We start from the raw sequence: 14,005 nt of genomic DNA on the forward strand, positions 1-14,005 counted from the left end.
GACGTGTCCAACCAAGCAGAACGCGTGTTGGACGAGGAATATAACGTTCTTAGATACCGTCGCTATGGTAACCGCCTTGTGCGTAACTTCGCCAAAATGATGGATCGGCGAGACCCGCGCGTGCTGTTGAGCACGAGGAACCGGGATTACACCTCGGTATGTTCTATGAGTGTAATATATATTCACTTTAAAGATTTAGTTTTTAAATGTAAATGAACACTCTTGATTTTTGTTAAAACATTGAAAAACAAAATCGTTGCCTTTTTAAGGAGTTTCAATGTTACTTAAAGCTGAGAAGTATAAACGAAATGCTAGGGAATATAACAAGAATCTAGTTATTTACGATGTCAGTTTATTTTGAAAAGTTTATACTAGAACAATTGTACCTCTTGAAGCTTTTTTCGATACCAAAAGAGGCTTGCAGCCGTGTTTTGATAACATATTTGTTGGATGATTGATCCATTTTTCACTTCGTCTTATTTGAAACCGTTAAGTTGCTGGACGATGGTATGTCAGAACCGGATATGACGACACTGATTCGTGACGTAATAGACGAAGAAGATGAGTTTTTCGAGAAGTTCGATCCAGCGTACACCAGCACACGTCCGGCGACCTTCAAAACTGGCTGCAGAAGTCGGACGACCTTACACCCAACAAGACCAACCACGAATAAAAGCGCTTTTAAGAGACCAACCACGTATAAAGGCGCTCTAACGAGGCCAACCACGTATAAAAGCGCCGCCAGTACCAATACATATAAAACACTACAGGTTAGGAACCCAAATCATCGCAGTGCTTAACCAATGCGCTCACTTGTAAAACCTTCCAGATTTGGATGATATATAGTTAATAGCTGATTTATTTTCCTCAATAACGGGAAATTTAAACATAATTGAAATGTTGTATGCATATTTTATGGATAAACTTGTACAGTGAAAAATAAAAACATTTCTTAAGATAAAGCAACCATAATGTTCGAATTAACCATCGTGATGTATTTATAAATGTCGCCAGTGATGAGATTGAGCTACACTCGGAACTATTTACACGTACATGTGTATATTACTGCGCTGAAGGTGATAAGGCGCGATTATATATTGGCAAACTGTGACCGATATTAATATTCAACCACTTCTCATTGCAGTAATTTCTTTGCAAATAACACTTCAAGAACAAGTATGCAACTTATTCAATAATTGGTTTATTTAAACGGCCAAAAGAAATTACCAAAAAACGTTCCTTCAATACCTGTAAATGATACATACTGGAGTGTTTAGTCAGGTCAACATACCATTCTACGGTATGTAGTTTACCTGATACATCCTGGAGTGTTTAGCCAGGTCAACATACCATTCTACGGTAGGTAGTTTACCTGATACATCCTGGAGTGTTTAGCCAGGTCAACATACCATTCTACGGTAGGTAGTTTACCGTAGAAGCGTATGTTGTCGTGACTGGCAAAACACAGCTTTTTAGACAATCACAATAATATGCAATTAGTCTTGTTATTCATACTGTGTCACAAGCGGCTTAACACTATTGTATTTGATTGGTTACAGTTTGACCGTCGAAGCGTGACGCCTAACACCCTGGAGAACCGTATTCGAGAGTTTCACTACAAGTATGGAGGGACGGATGAGGAGCTGGATCGACTTCCTGTCATGAAGAACCATAGAGACTTCTGGGTATTATTATTGAAATACTCACTTTCGTTCCATAAATCCAATGCAAATTAGTTTTGCGAAAAATCATACAATAGTTGTTTAAAAATTATTGTTCGGTAAATGCTTTTAACAATACTACATTATTCTTCATTACGGTGTAAATTTTAAGTCATGACGTGCGATATATTTTGACGTACCATGACTAACAATAGCCTGAAAATGTCATCAAAATCTATGACAACTTCTTAAATTTCTCATAAGTTGGCATATACAGTTTTGAAACTCGTTACATGTGGCTAATTCATACACTGTTTGGTTTGATCCACGTCATCACGTCGTATGCGTCAATACAAGTTCGCGCAACAACCATTAAACTAGACGATACTTGCTGGAAATACTAAGATGAGTGCAAATATGCAAATTAACGAAAACTATTATAACAGCGGACAATTTTGTCCCCGATTAGCTTGTGCGGACTGCACAGGCTAATCTGGGACGACACTTAACGCACATGCATTATGTGGATGCGGATGATCTACAAATGTGTAAAGCGTAGTATATCTATAAATTCGCAGATCAACCCAGACGAACCGCCGGTTCCCGGCGGGAAAGTGTTCGTCACCGTAGTTCCGTGCGTCTCGTGCAATAAGAACGTGCTGCTCAAGAACCACAACCACATCCGATGTCAGATGTTGCACTCTCTACCCATGGACCGAGTGAAGAATTATAAACCCATGTAGTAGTTTGACACCACTATAAACATTCGTTAAGACAATCGAAATTCAAGCAAAGACTCTCGTAAGACGTCATTACAACGCCAAAAGGACTTAAATTCATAGTACAAAATAAGTTTAACAAATGCCATTATATGATTCCTTCCGAAATATTCTTGTCGTTTTAAAATTATATAGAAATGTCTAGAATATCGATCGATCTTCTCTCAAATTAAGTTACAACACTATTGCATGTAATTTACAAGCTGTTCTAAATATAGAAGTATAAAAAATACTTGAATTTTATTGACAAACATAATTACTCGATAATGTAAACAAAAAGTGTTCCTTTAAAATTTTAGCACAGGTTCATATGCATGTATTCAAAGGAAAGTACAGTTAAGTCTATAGTTACGGAGCATGTCATAATTAGGAGACTTTCTACTCATCCTCTTCTAGATGTGTAAAAAAAATATAAAATTAATCATAGCACTAAACGCATCTTCTAAGATCCACTCATTTATTCTGAGAACCGACGGGGAATTTTCTCCATATTTCATTGGATATTCAGAAATGTCAAAACAGGATAAGCAGCTACAAAAAACATATACACGGGCTGTTATAGCATGGAATATGTAGAATTATAAACAAATAACATATAGAGGAACAATCAAAGCGCCGAAGGCACTTAGGTTATTCGCAATTACATAACCTTAGACGCAATTCATTATTTTAAAATTAAGTTATCGCTTTTAAATCGCATTTTTAAATAAACACAACCCATTCACATGTATTGAGAGTTTGTCTACAAGCAATTGTCGAGGTGTGTTTTCACTGTTTAGAATAATACGGTTGTTAAAGCGATATCTTAGAAAAAACAAACAACAAGCTCCTTTTTAGACTTAATGAAAATATAGAAAATATAACAAAATTGTATTATGAGATCTAGTTTATATTATATATAAAATATTTGCAATCACCATTTTATGAATATGTCGTTGGGATATCGTATACGTAAAACGCGACGAATTTAATTTCATGGTGGACATTTCCTTTACAAAACATATGTTTTTAAAACCACATTAAAATAAAAATATGCCATAAGATAATTGATGAAAATAAGCAAAATATAAATCTGCGATCAAGACATTTTACTCAGGAATTTGGTAGTCATAAAGACAGCGCTGTTTACTAGCTCTGCATTGTTAATTAATTACTTGTAACCCTAGTAACCGGACACTGTACTTTACATCGGTATAGAACACTAATGTGCGTTTGATATTAAATTGCTTTTTATAATCGGTTTTAGCGATAATTCAGTAGAAGTTGGTTGCGGGATTCTTTTTTTCATTGGTTGGTCGTTGTTTAAAGTATAGTTTCTGTTTAGTTTTAACTATTTATTTTAGCTCGATTGCATTTATACTATAGTAATTACTGCTTTCGATAATAACATCTCGCGATGTGAAATCGAAAGTACATCGCGAAAATAGGTGACATAACGATATACACACTACAAACAACGCAGTAGATTGATCATTATATATATAATATAAACAATTCACTATGCTTGCACAATTTGAATTTCTGGGTTTACCACGTTGCGATGATGATCAATCTACTTGCGTTATATATAGTTAACTGGTAGTTACCTGGTACACATTCCTAGTACAATTTTATTACCGAACAAACTGAAAATATTAAAACTAAACAACACTTTCAAGTAATGTAATATATCAGTCGTGATATTTTAATCAATATAAACTAACAATTGTAAAAAAATACGGTATTTTAGAATTTTTATTTTTTTCGTCAATCTGGTAGCAGTCCCTTTAAAAATCATTCTTAAGAATTTCAATTGGTGCATAAAAGACAATATTTTATGTTTTCTTATGGCACGTGAAATACATCACAATTACTTTATTCAACCGATATCAGACGTATTCAATGGTTCATGCTTCATTCTTAAGATATTGACATAAACTGCACTAACGAATTTTCGAAAGTATTTCAATAACCTAATATATTTTCAAAAATAAAGTGTTTACATTCTTTTCATCCCGTGTGTAAACCCTATGTGAACCCCGTTGATCCTGCACCACGTATACCTGTTGATCAGCAGTAGTTTTATTTCCCCTGATCTATTTATAGCCTCATTACATGTTTTCTTGCTACTATAACAAAACCAATACAAAGACGCAACAAGGATAACACAAGAGATCATGATACTACTATTTATTGACGAAACGAGTGTTTGTAGAGATTGCATTAATGGTTTCAAAACTTTGTAATGTATTTCATATAATCATACTGTATGTAAAGGTAGAACTCACACGCCAGGTTATCCATTAGTTTTTAAGATAGTTTTGTTAATGACTATAACTTAAGAGTTGCACTTGAGTAAATATTTAAGCGCTCAACTTAGTGATACAGATGTCATCATTTGGATTCCAACAGTAAAGAGCCACGTTTTAGCATGTGGACAAGTCCTTTTATTTCAACGGATCAACACCCAATATACAAGACGGATGACAAAGCTAATCGCTCTGTCCTTTCATTTCAACGAATCCACACCCAATGCACAAGACGAATGACAAACCTAATGTTACAGTACTTGGTTCTTTTATGCTGGTCTGATGGCAGGTAAAATACAACAAACCGCAAATATATAGTTAAATACTATATATATATGGATATAAAGAATGCCGTTCATCGTACGTATACAACATCAACAAGGCATATCATCAACGATTGATGTTATATACATACGATTGATCAGCGCTAGAGGGGAATTAGCTTAACAAAGGAGAGTGGACAGGTGTACAGGTGAAAATAAATATAGATGTTAGTTTACCTAATACTATATATGTCTACCTACGCCTACGTACATCAACGAATACGATGAGCGTGACGGACGAACCTGAACTGTATATATTAGGTGATGTAAAGTAAAACAAAATCATTTCAAGCATTTATACATTTTATTTATAAATGATTCAATTATCGACCTGTAACACTTATCGCTCTGGTGAGTTGTAAATCACGGCATTTGAAATGAAAACAACTCGGCAGAGGACTATTATACAATGTTACATAACAAATATCAATCCTCTGGGTAATTCGTTTTCAGGGTGAAATATTTTGCAAGTTTATAGGATATAAATGGGCCGTGCGCCGTCAAAAGGGGGTTTAATGCATGTGCGTAAAGTGTCTTCACAGATTAGTCTGTGCAGACCGCACATGCTAATCAGGGACGACACTTTTTGCTTTCATGATATTTTTCGTTTCAAGAAAGTCTCTTCTTAGCAAAAATCCAGTTTAAGCGGAAAGTGACATCCCTTATTAGCCTTTGCGGACTGCACAGGCTAATCTGGGACGACAGTCTACGCATATGCATTAAACCCTTTTTTCACAGAGCACTGTCCAAATACAAGATAAACAAATTATCATAAGGGCAAAAGACAGGACCATGATTTGAAAACAACTTTGTAGATGCCCACTTAAGTATGTTACGTAATTAAAACCAGGCCTCTGCATCAAGCGGTTTCAAAGGGGACAATATGTTTAATGTTCCTTTTAAACAATCTTTTTAGCTCTATGGCCTATATTTTAATTGGTTCGGAATGATTTGAACAACTTTTGAAGGTCACCCAAGTAATATTTATATTACACGTAATAAAATCGACCAATTTGTTTAGGAAGAGATTTTATTTAAAAGTGATTCGTTGACTAAAGAATCATGTCGATCTATAATGATCATTTAATAAAAGCCACACTGCACTGCACATCTACAAACAGACATTTGAGTAATTTAATAAAACTATGTTGTACCACAATAAAACAGTTTACTTTATAGAAAGTCCTCATATACACACACAAATACATTAAATTTTGTTTTGGGAAATCATGTTATGCCGTAATTATTCCAGTTTATTTAGCCCAAAGTCCTCAAATCATGTTCAATCATATTGATCACTTGTTAAAAACCGTATACACACATTAATAAATGGCAATACCACAATAAAATAGTTAATTCAAAACTGTGTACATACAAACACGATTGTTAAGGGGAATATTGTTTTACTTCAATTTAAATAGTTCATGATATGAAAATATGTAATGAAATCCACATCTTCTGTGCTCGTATTCACCAACCCATTCTAATACTTAGGAATACAGAATAGACGTAGAACCATAAAAATACTACTTTGAAAATACATATTGAAAATAATGTTTATGTGATTCACACAATTAAGCAAAACATGTTGTAAATATAGGTGTTCAATACCATGCTAGGCAACACTTTTACTAAGCTATACAAAATAAAGGTATTTTAACATTATTTATAAGTGTAAGTCTATAAAAATCGGTTGATGAATAAGGGCACTTTAAGGTTTTCTAACATGTTAAGATAATAAGGGAAATAATGTGTTACAACAATCAAAAACTTAATGAATTCCGCAGTTTAAATAAGAAATAGAAAACCTCACAGAGGGCCCTATGGCAGAATAGTGACCAGCCAGCCTTCAAGCTATGTAATATGGATTTTTTACACCCATTATTGCTGCTTCTTCCTGTATTTGCGCGATGATTATCTGAGATATTAACTATATGATTCTATATTCTCAAATCTTTTCTATAAAGAAGGAATGTAGTTGACAATTGTTAATAGTTTTATTTGATCGTTCGTCAAAAAGTTGTAATTCTGTTACTCTTGTATCTTCAATGCAATTGAGTAATTAAATAGTAATTAAATTGAATGCGTTTTAATTCCCTTTTATTATTGTTTAATTTGAGTTACAATGCTATGACGTTAAATTTTATTTACACTTAAATGTATTATGAATATTGCTGGGCCAAGTGTGAGGTTGAGCGCTCTATAACCAGGTTTAAACCCCCAATGCTTTGCATTGACCGTTCCAAGGCGGTGACCCCAGTTTTATTCATATTTTGTGTTTATGTTGGTTTGTATTGTGCTGTATTGTGCTGTTTTGTACTGTTTGGGCAATCGGTCACTTGCCTTAAATAAAGGACCAACTAATTGTTTTTAATGAAAATTCAATACTGCTCCAGCAGCTGGAGTTTCACTTCTTTATATTGCTGGTCATTATTATGTAATTGGGCCTAAAGTGAGGTTTTCTATTTCTTATATTATACCGAATATTTTTGTGCAGATAAATGTCATAAAACAAAAAATAAGTATCACACTAACCTCATCAAACATCAAAACAACAATATCATCCTCATCAAAAATACTAACAGCAATATAAACGTCATCAAACATACGAACATCAATACAAACGTCATCAAACATACGAACAGCTATATCAACGTCAGCAAAAAACTGAGCAACAATATCATCCTCATCAAATAAACTGACAGCAATAGTAACGTCATCAAACATACGAACTGCAATATTAATGCCATCAAACATCCGAACAGCAATATCTACGTCATCAAACATACGAACAGCAATACCAACGTCATCAACAATACGAGTAGCAATATTAATGTCATCAAACATCTGAACAGAAATGCCAATTATATCACATATCTTGATAGCAATGCCATCTTTATCACCGATCTGATCGGAAATTTGAAGCACATTACACGTCTGAACAGTGCTATCAACTACAAACATGTCTAAGCAACAAAGTCAAAAGTCACAAAGTAAACAAAATCATATAGAATAATACTGTAATTGAAATTTACTGTCAATACGGTATAAATTGTGTAAAATATTAAGTTCTGCATACATGAATACATGTTCAAACGAAATATACAGAGAAAGTGGCATAGGGAACCATTTTAATAAAAAAAAAACGCGTCATTTATCAGTCATGCGAAATGTGCATGCGAAACTCACTGCTTGAAACCCAGTACAAGCACTTCGCATAGTTGGAGCGGCACCTCTGACGGTCTCATTTTCACCTTCACGAATCGAACCATGTTTTCACCGGAGACCTGTACTTCACAAACTCCTTCAAGGATCCCATTGCAAAAGCCCTCGAGGGAATATACGCCATCGGAAAGGCCAAGGTAAACCTCCACGTTCTGCGGAGGGCTGTCTGAAAGAGATAATGGCGATGGTATATATAACATACATGGTCGATGAGGCGATAATGACTTAAAGTTATAAAATCACGATAAATATTTTCGTTGTCAATCTCCGGCATCCATCTGTGGTATTTATGCATTACAACATTTAGTATATGGCGTTTGTTACACGGAATACACAAGTTAATTAGCGATGAATGATGAATATGCATCGCATAGTAAAATGACTCTCGTCATCAAAGACCTACTAAAAATTGTAAAGGCATCACATTATATATGTTTCTTCTATTTATTTGTGTGTTTTTGTGTATAATTTTGTTGTTATTTGCTACAATAACAGCTATCCCTTTTTATCTTAGACGTCTTGAAAAATCATGCATGAAGCAATGCGGACTGCAACGTCTCAGTATTGAACAGAACATAACTCAACATTTTGTCACTAAAACAAGATGTTGATCGTGATCATTAAACTCAGTTATTCCCATTAAAGATTATTAATTAAATTACAAGTGCTTATTAGGAATCTGTGACAATAGAAACACGTATACTCACCCTTGTAGCCATGCAGCATCACAGCGTCAATCTCCACCCATGTGTTTGCCAGAGAGCAGTCAATGTCAAGCCTGATGTGGTTTGAAAAGCATGTGGTAGTAGACTGAAAATAGAGACGCTATATACGTGTTTGCCAGTTGTTTTATGCATGTTTGATGGATTTTATTCCCCGTGTATTTGTCGAGATATATCGAGGTGTGTAAAACAAATCTGTACAAAAAAACAACATATGTATGCGCTGTGCAAATTCATACGCTCATTATTGTCACACCATGCGATGTACTTTTATAGATCTCTCTTACACGGTTTCAATATATTTACTCCAGTAATGTTGTTTTTTTATTGTAAAATAGTTAACGATAGACATTTTGCATGTTAAGATTCCAGTCCTATAATTTTCTCAAAAATCATTAAAGTTGATCTTAAGTCGTGCGATATGTAAGAACTAGACACATTAAACAAAATCGCCTTGTCAACATGTTTTTTAACCAGGCTACTTTTCACTTCAGTGTGGCCGCATCCAATCCATTAAGATCTTAAAGGGGCCTTTTCACGTTTGGGTAAATTGACAAAATTGATAAAAATTGTTTCAGATTCGCAAATGTTCGTTTTAGTTATGATATTTGTGAGGAAACAGTAATACTGAACATTTACCATGCTCTAAAATAGCCATAATATGCATTGTTTGACGATTTAAAAACCTGAAAATTATAAAGCGTTGCAACGCGAAACGAATTAGTAATTTGAAGAGTTCTGTTGTTGTCGTGATTTTTTGTGAAACTACGAGTATTGCTTATATAAAGTATAAAATACATCTGGCATCGTATTCGGAAGAATGGCCGAGTGGTCTTAGTGGTTGAGATTTTACTCCAGGACTCCAAGGGTCAGTGGTTCGAGCCCTGCTGAGGGTTACCGTTTTTTTGTTTTTGTTTTTTTTAATTTTATTCTTGATTGTTAACTAGAGCTTTTTTAATCCAATGTTTACATTTATCAATATAAATCATTGAATGACAAACTTCAAAACATGTCAAAATCTGTGAAAAGGCCCCTTTAAGTTATTAGTTGACTTTCCTGCAAAATCAAACATGAACACAAAATATCACAACGGGTGTCTGTACCTCATAATATTCCCCAGTCAATCTCATGCTTAATTAAGAGGATTTACACCTGCATATCTCATTTAGTAAGTGTAATATAACCAAAATAAGTTTTATCATAAACTGCCATCTTTGCAGCCTCCAAAATGTATACTTAAACATTCTGCTCGTTCTCTCACCGTGAAAGATGGACTAAAAATCCTCGAATGATTGATATCGGATACTTGGACCGTCGACCAGAGCGTCATCTATGTGCCGGTAACGTCATAACACTCGGCAGCCTTCACTCCGCCGGCATGGTACGTCTCGTAAATGTCGATTTTGGAGACGTTCACCTTATTTGGAAACTCGAACTGAAAGATAACGACTTATTTAACGTGTTTCAAAGTGCCAAATATTGTATTACATACATATAATACTATAATTATAAACTGTTCATTGGGAATCAATAATTTGACGCTTTGACAACAATATGTTTATATTGATATATTGATATAAAAATACCATTAGTCAGGCGCTTGTCAACATATTACAATTAATACAATAGAAAAGGTATTATTATGACACCATACGTTAAGACTGTAAATGCTATTTAATTATCAAAACGGAGACAATACTTTTTGTTAACGACAGCTTTTGTTTCATACTTCCAAGAACTGATTGGCATCGAAAACTTTGGGCGCCCATGCTTGGTCAATATCACCATAAGCGGGAAACACGTTCGGTACACCGATAATTTGCTGGGCACTCCAGCTGTACACATAATTACACATTGTTTACATATCAAACATGCACGTAAATGAATGCAATAAGTGTGTGTGTGGGGGGGGGGGGGGTAGATGGTGGTTACTCCTTCCATAAAGATAAGAAATTAAGTTTGAATCTACAACAAAAGTCCAAGAAATCTTTTTGCTCCCCCCACCCCTGACATCACGTAAAATGCATCAGGATTTGGGCTACCCAGATTTTTCGAAGCAAATGTTGACATTTTAACTCATATACAACATACTTATCTACGTGATATGTTGCATAATGACAATATCATGCACTGCTGAACATCTAAAATATCTTAAAATGTTATCTTTCAGCGATGATATTGACATGGTCGTCTGTATTCGATTCAAATTATCTTGCCACTCGAATGGTATTTAAAAAAGATTTGTAATGTTAAATAATAAAAAATGTCATGAGCTTTTTATTCACTGCCGACATAGAAATGATGAAATATATATCTCTGGCTAGTTCAAGGACTGCACACACTTGTTCGAATGTATGAATGTTCGAACTACTTACTCGCTGGTCTTATACTGCGACGAAAAGTTAATCACACGAGATATCCACTGTCTTTCCTCTATGAAAAATACAATATAGTTGAATACGGAAAACAGGGAAAATATGCACAGGCATATTCAGTTTCTAAAACTCTACAAATAGAGATTTCACAGTTTGACACACACTTCTTTGGTCATGTTTCTTTAAAAAATCTTTATTCTCGTAAGGTATATTCTTACAGCAAAAAAGTAATTAAATTGCTTAACCCTACTGTAGAGTTAATGTTTGATAGTACACTACACGTTTACATCTTTTGACATCAATACTATAAACTTCTACATATTTACTAGTCATAAACAAGCTTATCATATATGTTTTTTATATCAATATGATCATTTAACATGCGATATCCGAACGCAGTAAATTCTAGCAGCGTTAAATGACCCTTCGATGCTTAATGTTTTAACAAACAATAAATGTCGCATCTCTCGGGACATTAAATGACGCTTCTGCAACGTTTTATGTCTCAACAATCTGCTCCGACGCTATATTTCGCAACATTAGCAGTAACTTTCACACAAATTTAAACAGCTGATAGAAGGACGGACGGACGGGTGGGCGGGCTGGGCGGACGGACGGACGGACGGACGGACAGACAGACAGACAAACAGAAAGACCGATAGACAGACAGACAGTTTATTCAGACTTTTAGATAAGTACATCGTCTTCATACAAAAATATACACATTGATATCTGTCACGTAAATAGGTTTAACAACATTCCTTTACATTACAGAACGTAACATTAATGGTAATTTAAGAATACAAATATAAATAAACACAGTCAATGACAAGAATACGTTAATTCCATCAAAGCGGTTATTAATTTTTGCTTAAACATAACATAACATAAATAGTCATTTACGAATACAAATGTAAATTAACATAATCAATTGCAAAAAATAGGTAAAATCCATCAAACGGTGTTTAAAAATAAACACAATCAATTGCAAGGATACGTAAATTCCATCAAAGCGGTATGAAAGTTTTTAAACATAACATAACATAAATGGTCATTTAAGAATAAAAAAATAAAATAATCAATTGCAAGAATACGTAAATTCCATCAAAGCGGTAATGAATTTTTTAAACAACATTATTTAGAATTGTATTTCTTATAGCAAGAGCTTCCTTCATATATTTACATACATTTGAAATAACTGATTTGTCACATGAAACTAATAACTGGTGGAATTTATATACAGATGGATTTATATAAAATTTACGGATTATATTATAAAATGGTAGTCATCTTATAAATCCAAGTCATTACAACATAAACAATCAACGTTAATTTCGTATGTTATTTTGGGCGTATCTCCCCAGTTTGGATTCTCAAAGAATGTGCAGAGACTCTTAATCTTACAAAAATAGTCGCAGTCGTCTAAGGTAGTAAATCTAAATATGTTTCATATTCCAAACAGCTTTTACAAACTTTATAATTATCTAATACTGTACATTATTAATTTTACCGTACCAATCTTGTTTTAAAATGGTCAACAAGTCTACATTTGAACTCGCTAATAAAACTATTAAAATGTACCCAACGGTTGATTTTCAAAAACATAACCAATCCAAAATTATTGAACATGTTCTTGACATTTGAGACCCAGTTTGTATAACCTTTATTACAATCGCTCAAGGCTGTTTATACACAGTGTTATTATGATATTATCATTGTTCAGAACTTTAAACCAACATTTAAAAATCTTAACAAACCTGTTTACATACAATGGATATCTAACCCAATTATCCATAAACAGCAACATAACAGTATTATATTTTCACTTGTAGCAAGCGTTTGCAAATTTAAAATATAAACGTTCTAAATATCGGACTTCGGGAAACCCCATACTTTCTGACAGCATAATTTATATAGAACCCACAAAAGAGTCAAACAACTTGGCAAACTATTTTGGGTTTTATGGTCAAATTTATTTTTTTTGACAATAATGTATCCATGGCCTTAAGAGCTTTTCCAACCAAATGCTCCTGTTTTAGTTTAAAACTTCCAGTTATAATTCAACACTGTGCCTAAATAAGTAAGTCATCAACAACTTCAATAATATTACCATTATATACCCTTTTTTCGTTTTCTTTTAATCCACCTCTCTTCCGAAATACCATTATTTTTGTTTTTGCAGTGTTCACAATTAACCCCCAAGAATGGCAATATAAGTATAAGTTATCTAAATGTGTTTGAACTTCAGCAGGTGACTTGCCTAAAATAGCCATGTCATAAGCAAATAATAGTAAAATTAACACATATCATCTATATATTCAACCAGAGTTAATGCTATCTTGTAGATAAAGTTCAAGGTCTTCAACAAATAATAAAACAAAATCGGTGACATTACCTCCCCTTGCCTCAGCCCAACAACATAACTAAAATAATCTGATTAGGATGAACATGATTTGACATGTGACTTAACATTTGCATACATATCTTTCACACTACTCTAAGCAATTTGCTTTGTATACCAGACTTAACATTTTCAACCATAATGCATTGCAGTATATACTATAAAACATATCGACGTATATAACATGCAAACGTTTATTTTCATTTAAATATTTTTGAACAATTGACATCA

The 14,005-nt window shown here is 33.8% G+C and overlaps 1 protein-coding gene across 1 annotated transcript in view; it reads left to right on the forward strand.

Annotated features, from left to right (window-relative positions):
• Positions 1–14,005, forward strand: part of LOC127858476 (uncharacterized) — a 230,935-nt gene that overhangs the window by 60,547 nt on the left and 156,383 nt on the right. The window lies entirely within an intron of this gene.

This window comes from Dreissena polymorpha, chromosome 14 (assembly GCF_020536995.1).
Source record: "Dreissena polymorpha isolate Duluth1 chromosome 14, UMN_Dpol_1.0, whole genome shotgun sequence".
Taxonomy (NCBI): Eukaryota; Metazoa; Mollusca; class Bivalvia; order Myida; family Dreissenidae; genus Dreissena; species Dreissena polymorpha.